Source organism: Carettochelys insculpta, chromosome 28, assembly GCF_033958435.1.
Source record: "Carettochelys insculpta isolate YL-2023 chromosome 28, ASM3395843v1, whole genome shotgun sequence".
Taxonomy (NCBI): domain Eukaryota; kingdom Metazoa; phylum Chordata; order Testudines; family Carettochelyidae; genus Carettochelys; species Carettochelys insculpta.
In genome coordinates, this window is record NC_134164.1 from 9,086,271 (window position 1) to 9,099,418 (window position 13,148).

General features: G+C 42.5%; 1 protein-coding gene across 1 annotated transcript in view; it reads right to left on the reverse strand.

Moving 5' to 3' along the window:
• Window positions 1-13,148, reverse strand: part of TANC2 (tetratricopeptide repeat, ankyrin repeat and coiled-coil containing 2) — a 703,794-nt gene that overhangs the window by 153,683 nt on the left and 536,963 nt on the right. The gene's annotated exons all lie outside the window — the stretch shown is intronic.

A 13,148-nucleotide genomic window follows, 5' to 3' on the forward strand; every position in this document is an offset into this window, starting at 1 on the left:
CTGTTTGGCCAAGCCCTCCTGAGGAGTAACAATTTTATTTTATTAAGTATATTGATATCATTTATACAGGATTTTAGGTGTTAAATTGGTATTCTTAGAAGGTACACCTGTCACATGCCATTCATCACTTGTATTGCTCTGGCTCTGTTCACAATATAATTTCTCTCAGATCCTGAAGCAATTTTCTAAATTTGTTTTTGTCAACAGTTGAGTTAAATAGTTTTGCCAGTGAGTGGCCATCAGCATGAAAGGTTGGAAATATTTCTTTAAAATGGCAGCTGAAAATACTTCTTCATCAATTTCATTTTTGATAGGAAAATCTCTCAGCCACTTCACACCCACATCTTACCCAAATACAGAAATTAAAAGAAAAGAGAAGGATTTTGAAAAGGAAGCTAAATTCACAGGTCCAAGTAACAAACTATTGTTTGTCACTCGAGCAAGTGCAATGTATTATTTTGAGAAGACATGCTGCACAATGGTCTTTAGACTCTGTTCACACCACAATGGTTGCTAGCAGCCGAGATGTTTTCCAGGACGGACTCCTGAAAGCCATTACAGGTCATGTAATTTTGCCAATTCATGCTGACCTGTGTTATAGGAAGAAACTTTTTAAATGTAGTCATTGATAATCCTGAAGGATGAACTGTAATTTGTGGGTTTCACTTAAATGACATGTATGAAGTCTGAAACACACTATTCACGCTCACCCAATACCTGTTTAAAACAATTTAATGCAATTTTGCATAAAACAGAAAAGTAAATTTTAATCAAATGCATGATTACTTCACATAAAACACATACATGTTTAAGCAATCCATGCCATTTACATGGTCAAGAGTCTGTTATGCATTAATCCAAGACAATACATTATGACTAAGATTCTGGTTGACAGAGGAAAATATGTGGAAGAGCTGCTAAAGGACAGAGAGATGTCAATGTTCATTCCACTGAGAGGACACATCCATTGTTTATCACAGACATTTGCACACCTTGCTTCTCCTGGATTCCGAGATATCTGTTGTGACACATTGTGCCTTTTTTCCTTTGCCAATGCTACGTCTCCTTTTGTTCTTAATCTAAACTACCCATTAATGGATGAAAAATAGCAAAGAATTGATGTATGAGTGAGAGAAAAATAGTCTAAACATGCTACTAGTTTAAACAACTCCATCGCTGAAAACAAATCATTTTCAAAAGGAGATCAATGTAATATTCACATGAATTTCACAGTGTGACGATGAGTTAAGATGTAATGGTGACACAAATTGATTAATGAATTATTACTGCTTGAGTCGCAGGGTAGCCACTTAAAACATCTCTCTCTAGGTAGTTTGGGGAATGTGTAAGAGAAAGTTTTTCCATGTATAATTGGATAGTACCATGCGTGAGATTTTTAAAAGTACCCAATTCACAGCTGTGTTAACTCCTTAACTTCCAAAACCCTCTACAGAATAGAGTTCATAAAAACAAGACTTTGGAAATGTTCTTGCTTCATTGTTTTGTCATTTCTAAATGATCCAAGTGGCTCTTTAATTGTGCTTATTGGTCTGTTGTAATAAAAACCAGAACACTAACATCAGCTGCCAATCTGTCACAAAGCACTAATATATGAAACGTCTTCTTACTTGCTTGTCACATCTGTGAATGCAGTGTTCCACTAATCAAAACAATTATACTTTATTGCCAGAACTGTATCTGTTTCCAGTGATGGTAACAAGTGAAACTCTCCTCTAGGAAACTCATTCCCAAGCTGTGCTGAATCCAATGCTGTTGCATGTTTTTCATCTTTAAGCGTAACTATTCAGGATTATTCTATAAACTCATTTTTCTATTAACTAACACAGTCACGCCATTCATAATTATTCTCAATACATTTTGGATGTCAATGCACCATAAAATATACAGATTAAGTGACTAATGAAGGCTGGAGGCATTGATAGGGAAAAAGGCACTTATTCTCAAGTCATGTCCTAGGATTAGTGATATTGGGAGAAAGTAACAGGAAACAATGTCAAAATACAGGTTTTCAAAATGGGACACAAGTTGATGAGCTAAGCTGAGTGACCAGTAAAGAAAAATTATTCATGCACTTGTTAGCCTACTCCAGATCTTATTTCAGTCCATGGCTATGTCTACACGTGCACGCTACATCAAAATAGTCTATTTCGATGAATAACATCTACACGTCCTCCAGGGCTGGCAACGCGACGTTGGGCAGCACCACATCGAAATAGGTGCTGCGAGGGAACGTCTACACGCCAAAGTAGCACACATCGAAATAAGGGTGCCAGGCACAGCTGCAGACAGGGTCACAGGATGGACTCAACAGCAAGCCGCTCCCTTAAAGGGCCCCTCCCAGACACAGTTGCACTAAACAACACAAGATCCACAGAGCCGACAACTGGTTGCAGACCCCGGGCATGCAGCATGGATCCCCAGCTGCGGCGGCAGCAGCCAGAAGCCCTGGGCTAAGGGCTGCTGCACACGATGACCATAGAGCCCCGCAGGGGCTGGAGAGAGAGCGTCTTTCAACCCCTCAGCTGATGGCCGCCATGGCGGACCCCGCTATTTCGATGATGCGGGACGCGGATCGTCTACACGTGCCCTACTTTGACGTTCAACTTCGAAGTAGGGTGCTATTCCCATCCCCTCATGGGGTTAGCGACTTCGACGTCTCGCCACCTAATGTCGATTTCAACTTCGAAATAGCGCCCAACACGTGTAGCCGTGACGGGCGCTATTTCGAAGTTGGCGCCGCTACTTCGAAGTAGCATGCACGTGTGGATACGGCCCATGTCTGCAAATTTCATTAATTATTATTTTGCCACTGGGTTGTGTTAGCAGTGTTCCCTCAAATTTTTCCCATTCCTCAATGGAATGAATTATGTTATGGGCACCAATATGGAAGTAATGTGTGACACATCACCTTCATGTTGGTGGACATAAAATTAATGTAGCAGGCATGGGAGTAAGGGGTTCATAGCATGAGAGGAGGCTCAGGTCTGGGGCAAAGGGTTGTAGTGCAAGGCAATGAGGGCTCGGGTTGGTGGTGCAGGCTCTGGGGTGGTGCCAAGGCTGGGATAGAGGGTTGGGGTGCAAGGTCTGGCTGGGGGTGCCAGCTCTGGGGGTGGGGCCAGGTTCAGGAAAGTTTTGGGGTGAAGGAAGATGCTCCAGGGCTACTGCAAAAAGAGAGGACTCCTCTTATCTCTCCTTGTAGAAATACCTGGTTTTGGGGAACACCCAGGGGCTGGATGGGACCTGGGCAGGCACAGCTGGGCCACTGGTACCAAATGGGGACTGTGGCCAGATGGGGGCTTTGGCTAGGCTGCTGGGGTGAGATGGAGGACATGACTGGCTCTGGATGAAGACTATATGGGAGACAAAAGTGAGGTCAGTTAGGGGCTGAGCTTTCACAAAGAGATGTGGGCCAGGACTGGATGGAGGCTGGGGGCCAGGGGAGGACTGGGGCTGGGCCAGCACAGCTGGGCAGCTGCAGCCAGATGGGGCCTGGGATGGCCTCCCTGTGGTAGAATCAGGGCAGGGTTACTTCAGCAGGAGCCAGGTCAGGCCTCCCTGTGGTAGGGTCTGGACTGGAGCCGAGAGGCCCCGGCCAGTTGGAGATTGTTTGGGACTGGGGCAGCCATCACCTGGCTGCTGCAGATACCTGGCATGCACAGCTTCACTGAGTGTCAGCATGAAGATAAAAGAGATACTGTACATCCACTCAGCTTACAGGGAACTTAGGGTTTCAGTGTACATGAGTTTTTGTGTACAAATTTATTAATTCACACCTGGATGAGCACAAATATTTGAATACTGGCATTTGAGCAAGAAGTGGTTGTTTGGACACCATTCAGTCATCAAAACTAGTGTTTTGTCAACAAAACCCATGGAGAGTCCAGATTCCCAAGGCATTCTGTTGACAGTAAACTGAAAAAAGACAGCACTTTTGTCAAGAGTCTTATCCCACTCCCCACTGTGCATAACACCTATACCAACAAAGATCTGTCGACAGAAAGCTGGTCTGGACATTCCAGAGGGCACTCAGTCGAGAGACAGAGCTTCTGGGACACCGGGAGGCTGTGCTTCTCTGCTTTGCTTCCAGTTGGCCATTTTGTTGAGCAAGTGGCCAGGCAGTCCGGTCACACTCTGTCAACTCTTCGAGAGCTGCTTGGCAATTTGGCCATAATCTGCCGACAGAAGTTTTGTCGGAAGATATCTGCCAACAAATTGCTGTAATCTAGACATAGTGTCAGTCAGTTCAACATGATACTACTAAGATCCCTGTCCCTAAAAGAGTAATTTTCTTGTTTGAACGGTGCCTAACAGAATGAGGCCCTGGTTTATGACTAGTGCTTATATTAACTATAGTACTACAAATAATAGTAATAAAATTATAACAATAAATGCAACTTAAAATTGTATTTGCTTTTTTGCAACAGCATCATGATTCATGCTGGGATTGTGATCCATCACAGATCCCAGATCCTTCTCAGCAGTGATGCTGACAAGCCAGTTCTTTCCCATTCTGTAGTTGTGCAGTCCTGGAGAACCTTAGAGTCTAACAAATATATTAGGTAATCAGCTTTCATGGGCAAGACCTACTTCCTCTAAATGCCCATGACCTAATAAATTTGTTAGTCTCTAAGGTGCTCCAGGACTGCTTGTTATTTGTGAAGCTACAGACTAATATGGCTACCCCATTGAAGCTACTTATATCCAGACCATTAATAAAGATGTTGAACAACACTGTACCCAGAACAGAATAGGTCCCCGTGTACTCCCATCTTATACTTCCCTTCCCTCCAACATAATTCCATTAATACTTATTCTTTGTTTGTGGCTGTTTAAACAAGTATGCACCCATTTAATGGTAGTTGAGTTGAGACCACATTTCTTCAGTTTACTTATCAGAATGTTATGTAAGACAGCATCAAAAGCTTAGCTCAGCTGCATCATATTTCCCATCAGCCGAATCAGTTACCCTGCAAAAGGAGGAGATCAAGATGGTTTGGCATGATTGGCTCTTGAGAAATCCTTGCTGGTTGTTAATCATTACTCCTTCATCCTCCCAGTATTCGCAAATAGCTTCCCAGGTGCTGAGATCTGACTCACCAGTCCAGCTTCCCTGTTTTCCCCTTTTAAAAGGTGGGTGCTATGTTAGCCCTTCTCCAGTCTTCTGGGACCTCTCCTATCATCCAGTAGTTTGTAAATATTACTGTTGCTGGCTCTACGGTTTCTTCAGCTAATTTCTTCAGTACCTTAATGTGAATGACATCAGGCCCAGCTGATTTGAATTCATTCAGATTGGTCTTCAAGATCTCTGATGTGTTCTTCACTTATCCCAATCTTCATCCCTTCCTCTTTATCATCTATGGTAACTTTGCTAATCATCTGGTCACATGTTATTTGTGAGAAGACTGAAGTAAAGGAGGCAATGAGCAGCTCTGCTTTCTGTGGCAGAGCTCTGGCTTTGCCTTGGGGATCTCCTCTGCTCCCTACATAGGTAGAGCTTGCCTCCAAGGCTCACTGCAACCCTTGACCTAGCCTCTCTCTCTTTCTGGAGGCAAAGGGTTTTGTTGGCAAAATGGCTGTTTTGCTGACAAAACCCGAGGAGTGTCCAGATTCCCAAGGACATTCTGTTGACAGTAAGTCGACAGAAAGTAGTAGTTTTGTCAACAGCTCTATCCTGCTCACCACAAGGAATACAGCCTCTGTTGACAGAGATAAGTTGACAAAAAGCTGGTCTGGACATTCCAGAGGGCCTTCTGTCAACAGAAAGGGCTTCCAAGACACCAGGCAACCATATCTGCTGTGCTTCCTGTTGGCTGTTTTGCCAACAGAGCTGCTGGGCAATCCTGCCTCTGTCAACAGAGCAGATCACTCTTTTGATCTGCCCTGTGATCTGGCCATGATCTGTCAACAGAAGTTTTATTGGAAGATATCTTCAACACAAACTTTGGTCAACAAATCGGGACATAGCCTCAGGGAACAGAAATCTGTAAGTCTGCATGCAGAGCACAGGGGCTATCAGGAAAAGACAGTATTTTTTTTTTACTATGTGAGATTTGAAAAAAAAATTCAACGCTTTTATTGTGCTCACTTCAGTCTCAGCTTGAACTCAAGCGCCACATTAGTATCTGCCAAAATGGCTCATCACCATGCCCCTTCCGAAATGAGGGGGCTACTGTAGCCACAGCCAGTGTGTAACTGAGAATAGGCTGGTCTGCCATTTTGTTTTCTTTTCCTGTAATGTGGATAGTATCTCATTGACCAAAAAGAGATACGTATTGGTTCTGTATACGGACTGTTCCGTTATACTTTTTTCTTTTTTCTTCCTCACTGTAGTTTATTTAAATAAAAAGACTTCTCTCCACAATCTGGCAATGTGCATTATAGAAGCGTATAATTTTTAACATGCACAGGCTATATAGACTGTTGGTGTAAACTAAAAGTTCCCTACTATGTTTTAACAATGTTTGAAACAGTACTACGTTAATATGCATAGCAAACTTTTAGTGCGCACCAGAAAGGTCTACATGGACCAATTACTGCACAAGATATTAGTGGAATACAGAAATTGCTTTACTGGACATTGCCATACCACCTATGTAAATGCAAAAGATTTCAGGTTGTGGATTAAGATCAGAAGATGGGATTGCTGCATACCATTCTGTGAAGGTCGTACAGTGAAAAGGACTCCTATTAATTTCAGGTATTAATTTCAGAAAAGGAAGTGATATTTCCTTGTTCAGTAAAGGCCAGATCCCTGAGAGACGATGCACATCTACAAATACTCCTAACGTTGTCTAAGTAGGTTATCTCTATGGTTACCTACATGCGAAGGTTACTTCTTGACTAAAACTGGAAGAACTCTATTTTCTTATTTAAATGAATTAAGTTTACATAATACAAACATACTACACACCAATAGATTAACAGAAGAAAAACACTTTTAACATGCAATTTTATTATCTATCCAACACATGAGATGTGTAGTAGTACAAAAAAAAACCCATCTCAAGTGGTGTTCTAGTCTATTCTCCCTGTAGAAGGAAGGGGTCTGCGTAGGGATCGCCGAATCACAGAGGTAAATGCGTGGTTGCGTAGGTTGTGTAGCAGGGAAGGATTTGGTTTCTTTGACCATGGGATTCTCTTTCGTGAACAGGGATTGCTGGGAAGAGATGGGATCCACCTAACGAAAAGAGGAAAGAGCATCTTTGCAGGCTTGCTTGCAAACCAAGTGAGCAGGGCTTTAAACTAGTAACAGAAAGGAAGCCGTGCTAGTCTAAACACTATCAAAACAAAAAGCAGTCAAGTAGCACTTTAAAGACTAGCAAAATAGTTTATTAGGTGAGCTTTTGTGGGACAGACCCACTTCTTCGGACCATAGACAGATTAACAGATAAACAGGAGAAAAACACTTTTAACATGAAATTTTATTATCTATCCAACACATGAGATGTGTAGTAGTACAAAAAAACTCATCTCAAGTGGTGTTCTAGTCTGTCCTCCCTGTAGAAGGAAGGGGTATGCATAGGGATCGTCGAATCACAGAGGTAAATGCGTGGTTGCGTAGGTTGTGTAGCAGGGAAGGATTGCTCACCTTGATTACCTTTTTCTGATTTGTCCTCCTTGCTTACTGTTTTTGGTTCTCTGTGCCTTGAATATTGAGTCTGTTCTGGTCTGGCTATGGTCTGAAGAAGTGGGTCTGTCCCATGAAAGCTTACCTAATAAGGTATTTTGCTAGTCTTTAAAGTGCTACTTGACTGCTTTTTGTTTTGGCTTTAAACTAGGTTCATCTGGGGAAGGTGACACAAGCACTAAGGTAAGTGGGGAAGGAGGAGGGAACAATCAAGCAGGTTTCCTGGGTGAAGAGGAGAAAGTGGGACAATCAGCCACTTCTCTAAGATGCCTATACACTAATGCCAGAACAAACAGGAAGAATTAGAAGCCCTGGCACAATCAAAGAAGTATGAGATGGTTGGAATAACGGAGACTTGGTGGGACAATTCGCATAACCGGAGCACAGTCATGGAAGATTACAAATTGTTTAGGATGGACAAATGGGAGAAAAGGACGAGGAGTTGCGCTCTATGTGAGGGAGAAGTATGATTGCTCAGAGCTCCAGTATAAGGATGGAGAAAATCCAGTTGAGTATATTTGTGTTAAGCTTAGAGGTGGAAGTAACAGAGGTGATGTTGTAGTTGGTGTCTGCTATAGAGTGCCAGATCAGGGAGATGAGGTAGATGAGGCTTTCTTCAGGCAGCTAAGTGAAGCTTCCAAATCACAGGCCCTGATTCTCATGGGAGACTTTAATCATCTGCACTTTTGTTGGGAGACCAATATAGCAGCACAAAGACAATCCAGGAAGTTTTTGGAGAATGTTGGGGATAACTTCTTGGTACAAGTGCTGAAGGAACTGACCAGGGGCCATGCGCAACTTGACCTGCTGCTCACAAACAGGGAAGAACTAGTAGGAGAAATAGAAGTGGGTGGAAACCTGGGCTGCACAGACCATGAGATTGGATGAGCAGTAACATACAGACCCTTGATTTCAAAAGAGCAGACTTCAACTCCCTGAGAGAACTGATGAACAGGATCCCTTCGGAAACAAAGGATGAAGGTGAAAAGAGTTCATGAGAACTGGCAGTATTTTAAAGAAGTCTTACTGAAGTCACAGGAACAAACCACCCTGCTGCATAGTAAGAAATGCAAACATGGTAGGCAACCAGCTTGGCTTAACAAGGAAATCCTTAGTCAGCTTACACTCAAAAAGGATGTATACAAGAAATGGAAACGTGGACAGCTGACTAAGGAGGAGTATAAACATACGGCTGGAGAATGCCGGGGAGTAATCGGGGAAGCGAAAGCACAATTGGAAGTGCAGCTTGCAAGGGATGTGAAGACTAACAAGAAGGGTTTCTACAGGCATGTTAACAATAAACAGGTTATCAGAGAAGGTGTGGAGCCGATACTGGATCAGAGAGGTAACCTAGTGACAGATGATGTAGGAAAAGCTGAAGTACTCAATGCCTTTTTTGCCTCAGCCTTCACGGACAAAGTCAACTCCCACACGACGGTGCTAGACAATGTAGTATGGGAAGGTGGAGGGCAGCCATCTGCGGGGAAGGAACGAGTTCTGAGCTATCTAGAAAAACAAGATGTACAGAAATCCATGGGTCTGGATTTAATGCACCCAAGGGCACTTAGGGAATTGGCAGATACCATTGCTGAGCCTTTGGCCATTATCTTTGAAGACTCTTGGAGATCGGGTAGGATTCTAGATGACGGGAAAAAGGCAAACATAGTGCTCATCTTTAAAACAGGAAAGATGGACAATCCAGGGAACTATAGACCTTACCTCAATCCCTGGGAAAATAATGGAGGGGATCCTCAAATAATCCATTTTGGAGCTCTTGGAAGAGGGGAAAGTGATCAAAAGTAGCCAACATGGATTCACCAGGGCAAGTCCTGCCTGACCAATCTGATTAGTTTCTATGATGAGGCAACAGCCTCTGTGGACATGGGGAAGTCAGTGGATGTGATATACCTTGACTTCTGCAAACATTCTGAGAAGGTCTCCCACAACAATTTTGTCCGTAAGTTAAGGAAATATGGATTGGATCCTTGGACTATAAGATAGATTGAAAGCTGGTTTGACGGTCGGGCCCAACGGATAGTAGTCAATGGCTCGATATCTCGAAGGCCATCAGTTTCAAGCGGAATGCCGCAAGGCTCGATTCTGGGGCTGGTGTTGTTTAACATCTTTACTAACGACCTGGATAAGGGAGTGGATTGCACCCTCAGCAAGTTTGCAGATGACACAAAACTAGGGGGAGAGGTAGATATGTTGGAGGGTAGAGAGAGAATCCAGAGTGACCTGGATAAATTGGAGGATTGGGCCAAAATAAATCTGATGCGGTTCAACAAGGAGAAGTGAAGAATCCTGCACCTGGGGCAGAAGAATCCCAATGGTTGTTATAGGTTGGGCACTGCCTGGCTCAGCAGCAGTATGATGGAAAGGGACCTAGGGGTTATGGTGGATAAAAGGCTAGATATGAGTAAACAGTGTGTCCTTGTAGCCAAAAAGGCTAACAGCATACGAGGGTGCATTAGGAAGAGCATTTCAAGCAGATCTAGAGAAGTTGTTCCCTTCCATTTGGTATTGGTGAGGTCACATCTGGAATACTGTGCCCAGTTTTCGGCCTCCCAGTATAAAAAGGATGTGGATGTACTGGAGCAGGTTCAGCAGAGGGCAACAAAAATGATTAAGGGTCTGGAGCACAAGACCTATGAGGATAGGCTGAGGGATTTGGGCTTGTTTAGTTTACAGAAGAGAAGACTTAGGGGGTGATTTAATAGCAGCCTTCAACTTGCTGAAGGGGAGGCCTAAATAAGAGGGTGAGAAACTGTTCTCATTGGTGTCAGATGGCAGAACAAGGAGTAATGGTCTGAAGTAAAAGAGGGAGAGGTGTAGGTTACATATTCGGAAAAACTACTTCACCAGGAGGATGGTGAAGCAATGGAATGCATTTCCTAGAAAGGTGATGGATTCTCTGTCCCTTGAGGTTTTTAAGTCCTGGCTTGACAAGGTCCTGGCTGGGATGACTTTGTGGGGGTTGATCCTGCTTGAAGCAGGGGGCTGGACTAGATGACCTCTTGAGGTCCCTACCAGCCCTATGATTCTATGATCTCCACATACAGGCAATTCAAATTTTTACTATCAGGAGTACTGATCAGAGTCAATCTTTAGGCATTATTGGCCCTCAGATGATCATTTTCTGCATTTTACAGAACTACAGCTTGAACATGCAGCCATGGAGCACACAAACTTTCCACTACACTTACTGCAAGTTTCATACAAATAAAGAGAGTAGGATTGAAGGTAAACAGATTCAGATATTAAATAAGGCATAAATTTTTAACAGTGAGGGTTATGACCCACAGGAACAATGTACCAAGGGTCACGGTTAACTCCATCACGGGCAAGTCTCACATCTAGGCTTCTTTTATTCTAAAAAAAATCTGCTCTAGAAATTATTTTGGAGACATGGCCTACGAAATGCCAGGAGTCAAACTAAAAGATCACAATGATCCCTTCTGGCAATGAAAACGATGAATTGATCAGTCTTGTTTTCCACGAGTCTTGACTAAACAAGATGCCCATGATATAGATATTAGACCCCTACAGTGAGTGTGAGTTGAGGGCACTGTATCAAAATGAATATCTATGAGGGGGCCAAATTCAGGTTGCATGGCCTTAGAGATATCAAGGTGACTTCCCAGCCAAATTTCAAGTCCTTTCTCAAAAGCATGTAGACACTGGAACGCCTTGATAAAATAGTTTTAAGAACTGAAAAGAGGCAAAATGATGCCCATTTATTCTCAGAAATGGCTGAAACGTTCTGCTGAAGTCTTTAAAAAAATCAGACTGAGGCACGCATCTAGCATGGACAAATTTAATTCAAATAATTAAAGTATGGCAAAGGCATAAGCAGTTGAATACTGGGTTTCTTAATGGAAACTGTTAAGCAACGTTAGTTAAAGATCCTATCACTGTTTTACCTGTAATGATCAATAAAAACAACTACAGTAAAAGAGGCAAGCTAATGTTCCATGACACTAAAATCAGTTCTTACAAACAGACATTTGCAATGCATCTGTTTATCCAAAGATGCTACTGAGCCAGTTTCATTCAAAGTCCTGTTCAGGGAATAAGAGAAACTGAAGTCATTATCAAAGGAGGCCCATTGTTCTTTATGTGCCAAAATATGATTGGATTTGAGGTTTCTTTTGGTTTCTGGGAAAAGACCTACACTGAGACCTTTTCTAAACTTAGCTCTCTATTTATAATGTAGCTTAGTTGATGAAATATTGATTTCTCATAATTTATTATACATTTAAACATTCTCTCAGAAGAAAAACATACATTGGGAGACCTACTGACATTTTTCGAGCAAGAGAAATACCCCAAATCGGCCACCACATCATAGATAACAGCTAGAAAACACTGTAAGGGCCTTTTAGAGAATTTTTAAGTGCACAAGCTATAGCTAGATTGGAGACCAATCATTTGCTATGCACAATCATGTTCCATGGGATATGTGGATCTTCAGGTGGCTGATAAGGCCTATTCTTGAACCACAAGTTCTATCACAGCGAGGACAGACGTTTCCAGGTACGGCAGGAGGACCATGACTGGAAGCTAGTCTCTACTTCCTCCTGCATCTCTTGTCTTCCTCAGCTTGTAGATGAGCAAATTTAAAATGTAGGGCACCATTTTTTCAGACTTCTCTCCATTTTAAGCAATTCTGAGTATCTCCCAAGTGTCAATGTCAGTATTGCACTTCTTTAATTTATCCTTCAGCAAGTCCTTATACTACTTACATTGTCCTCCCATGTTACCGTATCCTTTCAGCTGAGGAACTGGACCTGTTTTAGCATGTCCTGGCATCCAGAGACCATGCCCCGTCCAGTGAAGCTGCTGACAGATGCTCATTGCCTCAATACTGGTGGTTTTTGCCTCTTCCAGAACACTAATTTTGGTGTGCCCATCTTTCCTTTTGAGCTTCGAGATCTTGCAGAGGCAGCGTTGGTGGTGCCTCTGAAGGACTTTCAAATGAAAGTCTATTTGAAAGTCCTTGAGAGTGCACAAGCGGGAATGGGAAAAAATATCCAAAAAGCTTCAGAAAACTGTAATGAGACAAAGTCCTGCAGAGGGAAAAGAGATCAGTGATCTTGAGTCAAAAATGGTGAAAGAATGTCCACCTTCACCAATTTGCAAGAAAGAAACTAGCTGAGGAGACAATGGCCAATTTAAAAGATTCCCTGAAAAGTTTGAGAATTTGAAATATCTTCTTCCATATAAAAAAAAAAAGATAATACTGAAACATTAGTGTAATTTGAATAGGACGTGTTTCTGTCTGGATTTATAAAGGCAGCTTGAGAATGGCCTTGTGCACTATTTTTAGGTGCCAATTTGGATTTGTAACTCTGCAGAGACTTGATGAAATGTAGAGCTGGAATGGTTTGACTGGCTACCATGACGAACTGCTTTAATTCATCTCAAAAGACGTTAGAGCTGAAGCACAATCTCACTGTCATTGTTAATGTTCAATGCTGTTTTTAAAGAAGAGAAATTC